Source organism: Pteropus vampyrus, unplaced genomic scaffold (genome assembly GCF_000151845.1).
Source record: "Pteropus vampyrus isolate Shadow unplaced genomic scaffold, Pvam_2.0 Scaffold556, whole genome shotgun sequence".
Lineage (NCBI taxonomy): Eukaryota > Metazoa > Chordata > Mammalia > Chiroptera > Pteropodidae > Pteropus > Pteropus vampyrus.
In genome coordinates this window covers 361,965-370,296 of record NW_011889337.1, presented here as the reverse complement: position 1 = coordinate 370,296, position 8,332 = coordinate 361,965, and the positions used below count along the sequence as shown (strand labels likewise).

Sequence of the window (8,332 nt, the reverse complement as noted above, 5' to 3'; positions counted from 1 at the left end):
GGCTAGAAATTTGGTAAAGAGAATTATTCCAGGAGGATGGAGCGCTCGACTGTAAAATCCTGCTAAGATTATACTTTCAGAGATCATTTGTATCGTTTGTAAAATCCTGCTGATGACAAATCCAGTACAACTAATAATTAACTATTGAATTTAACAAGGGGCAATAATTAGTACCTACCTTACAGGGTTGATGGGAGGGTGGATATAAAGTTAATACCCCCAAAACACTCGAAGTTTGGCACGTAGTCAGATCTCAGTAAGTGTTCACGCTTATGTTGGAGTGGGGTGATGGAGGCTAACCCACATTCTGCTGTGTGAACTTTTGGTTGTAACCCAATAAAGCCATTCGAGCAGCAGAGCAGACTGGTTAGAAAGCATAAACTGTAGAGTCGACGTATCTGATTCTGAATTCAGGCTCCACTACTCACTAGCTGGGTAACTCGTGTGAGTTGCTGAATCTCCCCTTGCTTTCCGTTTATTGACCTATAAAATGAGGATGACGACAGTACCTACCTCGAAGGGCTCTCCTGAAGATTACGGATTATAAGAACGTTAAAATGATAGTAGAGTGCCTATTACATAGCAAATGCTGCAGAACAGATTATTTCTTATTAAATGTGTTTAAATGAGGACCTTAATTTATTGAAATGACTTTGTATCAAAACTGCTCCAAGCAAGCTGTGTTGGTACACTGCTAGCATATATTTTCACCAAAAACAAAAACAAAAACAAAATACAAAACCTCACTGCTTCATGAAATCCGGTTACATGGACTCGGGAGGTACTGGGATGTCTCGTTTTGAATATAACTTAAGGAGCTTTGTGGACTGAATCGGAGCCCACTTCAATAACACGATGTTTACTCGACTACGTACTACCTCATTTTACTCTCTCTGCAGGAGAATATGTCGTCATGACAACCCACTTCCATCTCAAGCGAAAAATTGGCTACTTTGTGATCCAGACCTACTTGCCATGTATTATGACTGTCATTCTGTCACAAGTGTCTTTCTGGCTCAACAGAGAGTCTGTCCCTGCCCGCACGGTCTTTGGTGAGTGTTGTTTTATGGAGAACGAGGTGGGGGGAGACGTTTGCAAAGTCTTGTGATGGGCAGTCAGAGTAGGCGTAAAGGAGGTAAAAGAACCATTACCGGAGATAACGGGAGCGGTGCCTGAGCCCAGCATTAATAACTGACTCATTGGATCTTGGTATTTCAGACAACTGCATCCTTAACAGAGAAGTGGGAATAAGAAGAGTGTGGGAGTAGGAAGGTGACTGAAATGCTTCCTGTCTCAATCAGCTTTCCTCTAGGAACTGGAGAGGGATGGAGCCTTCGGTGAAAAAGAGGAAATTAGTGGGCAGAGCTGGAGAAGGTGAAGGGTGGGACTAAGCTGACAAAACATAAGTGGATTAGGGGCTTTTTTTATGACCTATTTTTTTGTACTGCCTCTCTTTTGCTGCCTCTCCTCTAGCCTTTTTGCAATTATGGATTATCTGATATTCGGTCAAGGTTACACAAGTTTGAAGGGGTTTTTAATAGTGCGTACAATCAGAGAGATTTTCTTCAGTATGAATTCACTGGTGTCTAGGGAGAGGCTTGTATGTCATTAGCACTTTTCCCTGGGAGGCATACAGCATATAAAACATTCTCTGCCTGTTTTTCGCCCTGTAGTAAGATTTTGTTTTAGGAGATAAATATTAATTAACTCTTTTAGTCTACTAAACTGCCTCCATGGCATGGTGGCTGTGAGTCATACACTTAGATGTGCTAAGCAACCACACAGGAGGCCAATATTTCCTACCAATATCCTGAAGCTATACTGTGTAGTTAAATAGTAAATGATGTTTCAGAAAGAAGCAGCGTTTTAGGTCAGGTAGAGGAAGAGAGAGTAATGGAGAAAGAGTAATCTGGAAAGTAGGAAAAAATTTAAAAAAAAAAACTAGAAGGGTGTGATATCATGGAAGTCAAGAGAGAAGAGTGTTTCAAGAAGCAGGGAATAATTGTGAATTCTACTGTGTGTTTAGGTAGGATACAAATAGCAACTGTCTGTTGGATCTGGTGATATGTTTGGTTGGTTAACGATCTTAAAAAGAACAGTTCTAGTGAAGTAGAGGGCGGAGAATCTATATAGAAGGTTAAAGATGCCCGTTTTTGAAAATATAACAAACTAGATACCCCCCAAAAATCTTTCCTCACAAAATCCTAGAAAAGCTAGCTAAAACATTCTTTTTTAAAAAATGTATGAGCTTAAGAAATTAAAGGAAATACTCGAAGGGACCCAAATTGAAGAAGGAACTGAAACTCGGACTGTTAATCACATGAGCTGATACTGCTGTAGCAGAAAGATGGGCGGATGGACTACTGGTCTTCATAAGGAAGAATTTGAGTTTTAAGCTTACACGAGAAAGGCTTCGAGCCTGAGTGAAGTTCAGCATTAGAATTAGGACTGTTGGAGGCTGAATAATGGCACCCGAAGATAGCCACGTCCTAATCGCTGTAGCCTGTGAGTGTGACCTTATATGGCAAAAGAGAATGAAGACGTAAACTAAGTTAAGGATCCTGAAATGTGAACACGAGCCTGTATTATCTGGATGGGCCCCGAATGCAGTCACAAGTGTACTTATAAGAGTGAGGCAGAGGGACAGTTGAGTACAGAGCAGAAGGCAGTGTGATGAACAAAGCAGGAGAGATTTGAAGGTGCTAATGCTGTTGGTTTTGAAAGAGGAGGGAGGGGTCCACGAGCTAAGACATGCAGCTTTAGAAACTGGAAAAAGCAATGGATTCTCCCCTGTAGCCTCCAGAGGGAGTGAGGCCTTGCTGACACCTTGACTTTAGCCCAGTGAAACAGACTTCTGACTTCCGGCCTCCACAACTGTAAGAGAATATCTGTGTTGTTTAAGCCACTCGATTTGCAGTCATTAGTTAACAGCAGCCGTAAGAAATGAATACTACCTGCATTGATGTGAATCTCCAAGATAAAACATTAATTTTAAAAGTATTAGAGAATTTTCATGTAAGAACAAAGAGCCAAGAACAGCCAATATCCTCCGACAGAAGAACGGAGTACAGGGACTTGCTCCATAAAATGTCAAAAATGATGTAGTAATCACTTTTGTAGTCATTAAGACAATGTGTCACTGTCACAAGGAAAAAGAAAGCACCATAGAGTAAAAGTAGATCCACGTATGTGAAAACTTGATTTATGACAGGTACATTGTAGAGAATTAATCTGAGATTGATCATAGACTTAAATATAAAAAAAATGCTCATAGACTGAATATAAGACCATATCTTTGCAACCTTTTGGAAGGCAGAAATTCTTTAGTGCACAAAAAATAACTGAAAAAAAGGATTGGACTTCATCAAAATCAAAAATTTTCATTCGAAGTATATATAACATTAAGAAAATGAAAAGGCAAAGCATAGACTGGGAGAATATATTTCATACATCGATTCCAAAATTATAAAGCGCTCCTTCAATTAAATAATAAAAGTACTAAGAATCCAATTTTAAAAATTGGAAAGGGACATGAACAGACACTTCATCAAGAAAATATATAACTGCCCATAAGCACATGAAAAGATAGTTAACATCATTTTATATCAGGGAAATGTAAATTAAAACCACATGGAGACATCACTTTATAAACTCTAGAATAACTAAAATTTAAAAGACTGACAATTCCAAATATCTGTGAGGTTGAGAAGCAATTGGAACTCTCATACACTGTTGGCGAGGATATAAAATGGTATAGCTACTTAGGGAAAACAGTTTGGCCGTTTCTTAAAAGTAAAAAGTACATTGACCCTAAAACCTAGGTATTTCACTCCGAGGTATACATACCCAAGTGAAATGAAAATATATATCCATAAAAGGCTTATACAATCATGTTCATAACAGCTTTATTCTTAAAAGTCCCAAACCAGAAAACATCCAAATGGACATCGACAAGTGAGAATGGGTGAATGTATTGTGGCCTATTCATACAGTGGATTAATAACTATAGATTCACATTATATGAATCTGAAAACAAAATATGTCAAACCAAGAAGCCAGAAACAAAATAGTACAAAATATATGATTTTACTTATATGGAATTTTCCAAAACAGGCAAAGCTAAGCTATGGTGTTAAAAACCAAAGCAGCGTTTTCTCCGGGGTTATGGACTGGCTGGTATAGTACAGTATTCTGTATCTTGACCGGGGTAGCAGTTATACTTTGCCCAAACACCTTGAAATGTACAAACTATTTTTATTGTATATAAATTATAACCCAATTAAGAAAGCAGACGTACTGGGACTACAGATATTGGAGATGTCAAACTTTCAAACAGCCATGATGAATATGGTTAAGCAGATGAAAGGAAACATGAGAATTTCATCATATGAATGGTGTGTGGGGAGTGAGCACGTGTGAGAGGAAGCACATTGAAAAAGCTAAAACTGGAAAATATCAACAAAAACTCAGTCGTTTAGATACTGTTGAAGTGAGAACCCATGAATGGGAAGAAAATATCTAGAATGAGGCGCAGAAAGGCAAAAAATGTATAAAATACGTAAGAATGAGAAACAACAAGATTTATGGAGGTCTAACAGAGTAATTGGAATCCTAGAAGGAGAGACATGAAAGAATGTCACGAAGCAATTTGTGAAGAGATAACGGCTGAATGCCACCCAAGCTGGATGAAGGACAGAGGCACAGCTATAAGAAGCCCTATGGACCTGAGTAGGAGAAATTGAAAGATGTACAAACAGACACATTATAGTGAAAGTTATGAAAACAAAGAGCGAAGAGAAATATCTTAAAAATAGCTTGGGAAAAAAGTACATGGCCTTTAAAGTCATAACAGACTACCAGCTGAATTCAACAGAAACAATGAACATTTTCAGAGGAAAAAAAATAAAACACTAAAACTTCATTACCATCAAACCCTCACTAACGGGAGTTCTTTAAGCAGAAGGAAGATTATCCCAGAAGGAAGGTTTGGGATGTATTTTAAAGAATGAAAATAATAAATATATGGATAATGCTAAATGACTATTGAATGTATAAAATAACAACAGTGGCTTATTGAGTATACAATATATTTAGAATAAAAGACTAGACTGTAATGTAATCTATATCAATTGAGATGGGGATACAAGGAGATGAAATGTTCAAAAGACTTCATTGTCAGAGAAATGTGTAAAAGTGCCAATTGATATTTAGTTTTCATAGGTCAAAGATTCACGCTAACTGAAACTCTCATGCATCTGATGGGACCATGAAATGGTACAACGGCTTTAGAAAACAATTTGGCAGTCTCATCTAAAGTTAAGCATATATATGCTTACCATGCAATCTGCAGTTCCATCCCTGGGTGTTTACCGAGAGAAATGAAAGCATGTGCTCATACAAAGACTTGTACGTAAATCTTCCCAGCAGCTTTATTCATAATAGTTGAACACTAGAAACAGTCTCGATGTCCATTAATAGGTGAATGGATATTCAAATTATATGAATACAATGGAACAGCACTCTGAAGAGGAATGATAGACATGACATGAAAAAACCTAAAGAATATTATGCTGAGTGGAGGAAGCCAGACACAGTTGAATCCATATCATATGATATTTATGGGAAATTCTAGGGAGAAATATGTCATCTACAATGAAAGAAAGCAGTACAGTGCATTAAAAGAATGAGGTGGTTACCTGGGGCCAAGGATGGAATGATCTCGAAGGAACCTTTGAGATGATGGAAGTATTCTATATAGGACACTTAGGAGACAGGGTGGAGAGGGTGTCACCAGATAGAAATATCTCAGGAGCACAGATTACCACATGACTGTGATAGTGTAATGGTCTAAAGAGTAATAGAGATCAAGAAAAATATGGACCCCTACCTCTTGACCTATTGATTATGAATGATCAGCCACCTTTTGAGAACCAAAACGCTATATTAAATAGGCGAGTCGAGTTTCAGTTAAGATCAAAAGAGGAATGTACATTTGGAGAAGAGGTTGAGAATATAGGTGGATTTGTCACAGAGCAGCAGAGATGGAGAGTTAGCAGATTTGGGGTGAAGGGGGTTGTAAATCCATAAAATGAATAATTCAAATACAGGTAAATGAGAGTTGGCAGTATATTACAGTGATAATTTTGTATTTTTCAGAAGAAAATTTAAAACAAATTCCTCTTGCTTGGTTTTCTTTTTCTTATAATGACCACCTTTTGGTATTTCATTGTTACTGAGATATATTTTTAGAATAAAATTGTGTTCTCCAAGGGGGGGAAAAAAGAAGTAATGGGGGATAAGTCATATTCAGTAATGTACTTTGTAAAACAGAGTTAAGCCCGATTGAAAATGAATTAACAAAAAGCCTTTTCCTTCTCGTGGTATCTGAGCTCAACAGGTTTATGAAGTCTAATTATGTTAGATTGTCCCCTGAGGAGAGCGAGTGCTCATTTTGAATACTATTGTCTGAAACATTTTCGTTTTGGGATCCCTACGACCTAAGTCTGCAAGACACAGAAGAGACGGTTAATGTCGGGGGAAAAAAAGAGAATTAGAACTATGGTATTGATAATAACAATATAGGTACTATAAGAAAAGTACATCATTCACTCTGCTGGGAGCAAGTGCGGGCTGGGCAGAACCCTTTCCCTCATCCCACGTGCACTAGGAGCCTCTTCAATTGTGATCAGGGTTGAGGACATAGAAGCGGATCACCCTCGGTCCCCGCACTCAAGAACTCCTGGTTAGGTGTGACAGACACGTGTTATACCAAAGAAGTGGACTAGGCTTTTAGACTTGCTCAGAGGAAGTGAGATGGGGCAGTCACCAAAAAAAAAAGAAAAAAAAAACCCAAAACTTTCCAGAAGAGTCTTCAAAGAGAAGCCCTGGATGGCAGGCCCGGATCTCTTTTAACATCCAAACCTCTTTGTCCATCTGTGAAGTGTACCGAAGGCTTTAATGAGGGTGCTGCCAGCTCTGACTAGCTAAGAGCTCTTCACAAGATGACAGTTCTAATTGAGCCCTAGAGGCTAGAGCTCTAAAAGTCTCTACTGAGATCCGGCACAGAAACACTTGTATGTCAGCGTAGTTCTCACCCTCCAAGCATTAGCACATTGCTGCGAATGTGCCAAGGGTGGGCAACCACATAGGCTGATAACCATAAATGAGATGACTTGTTTTTCCCATGAATTACTCCTTGCTCGGTGTGGTCAGTGGGTTATAGAGCCTTGGGTCCGTTTTCAGAGCTTACAAGGCTACAAATTCGGATAGTTTAATAGGTACTAGCTAGCTATGTGGCTGATTCCTGACAGGACTTAAAATGTATTTTTGCTGATCAGCCTTGATGATTCTGCCTAGTTTGTGCAGTGGTACTCCGTTAGACTGTCTGTTGAAACTGTACTAAGTCTTGGGAATAATATAGTCAATAATATTGTGAAAGCATCGTACGGTGTCACATGCTTGCTGGACTTATCATGATGATCACTTCTTGGGATGTATAAATGTTGAATAACTATGGTGTACATCTGAAACTAATATAATGTTGTATGTTAGCTATATTTTCATTTTAAAAAATCTTTTAAAAAAACTGTACTAAGTCTTTTCCAGTCTGGATTTTCATTTATATAGCGAATGTTTAAGTAAGGTACTCAAGGAAGCAAGATATGAGAGGAGGCCCCAGAGGCTGCACCTGGGTAGAGTAAGTAGGCCTTTTCTGCTTGCTTTTCTCTATAACAGTGTTCCCAACCCCCAGGCCACAGACTTATAATGCTCTGTGGCCTGTTAGGAACCGGGTTGCACAGCAGGAGGTGAGTGGTGGGCAAGCGAGTAAAGCTTCATCTGTATTTGCAGCCGCTCCCCAGCGCGAGCATCACCGCCTCAGCTCCACCTCAGATCATCAGGTGTTAGATTCTCATAGGAGCCCCGGTCCCTGGTGCCAAAAAGGTTGGGGACCGCCGCTCTATAACATCTCTCACCCCATTAAGACTTCTTTCTATGCCCTATTTGGCCTAGGCTCATGAGGCTCACATTTCCATCTTCTTGAGCAGGCCAACACTCAGAAAGAGGTTCTGACGATCCCCTCTTCCCCAAGTCTGGATGACTTTGGGTACAACTGCCTCATCACCTCTGGAGGATAGAGAAGGTAGGGAATAGTCATAGATGGGGAGAATGAAGGCACGGAGAAATTAAGAAAATTGCCCAAGATACCACGCAAGTAAGTTGTAGAACTCAAGACTTCTAAGTTTTAGTGTAGGTATTCGAGATTAGAATACTATTGTTAACAATGATACGGTTATTATAATATTGTTAAAAATGTGTTTCTAATTATACTACT

At 39.0% G+C, this 8,332-nt stretch overlaps 1 protein-coding gene across 1 annotated transcript in view; it reads left to right on the top strand.

Moving 5' to 3' along the window:
- Positions 1 to 8,332, top strand: part of GABRA3 (gamma-aminobutyric acid type A receptor alpha3 subunit) — a 202,136-nt gene that overhangs the window by 172,599 nt on the left and 21,205 nt on the right. The gene's annotated exons all lie outside the window — the stretch shown is intronic.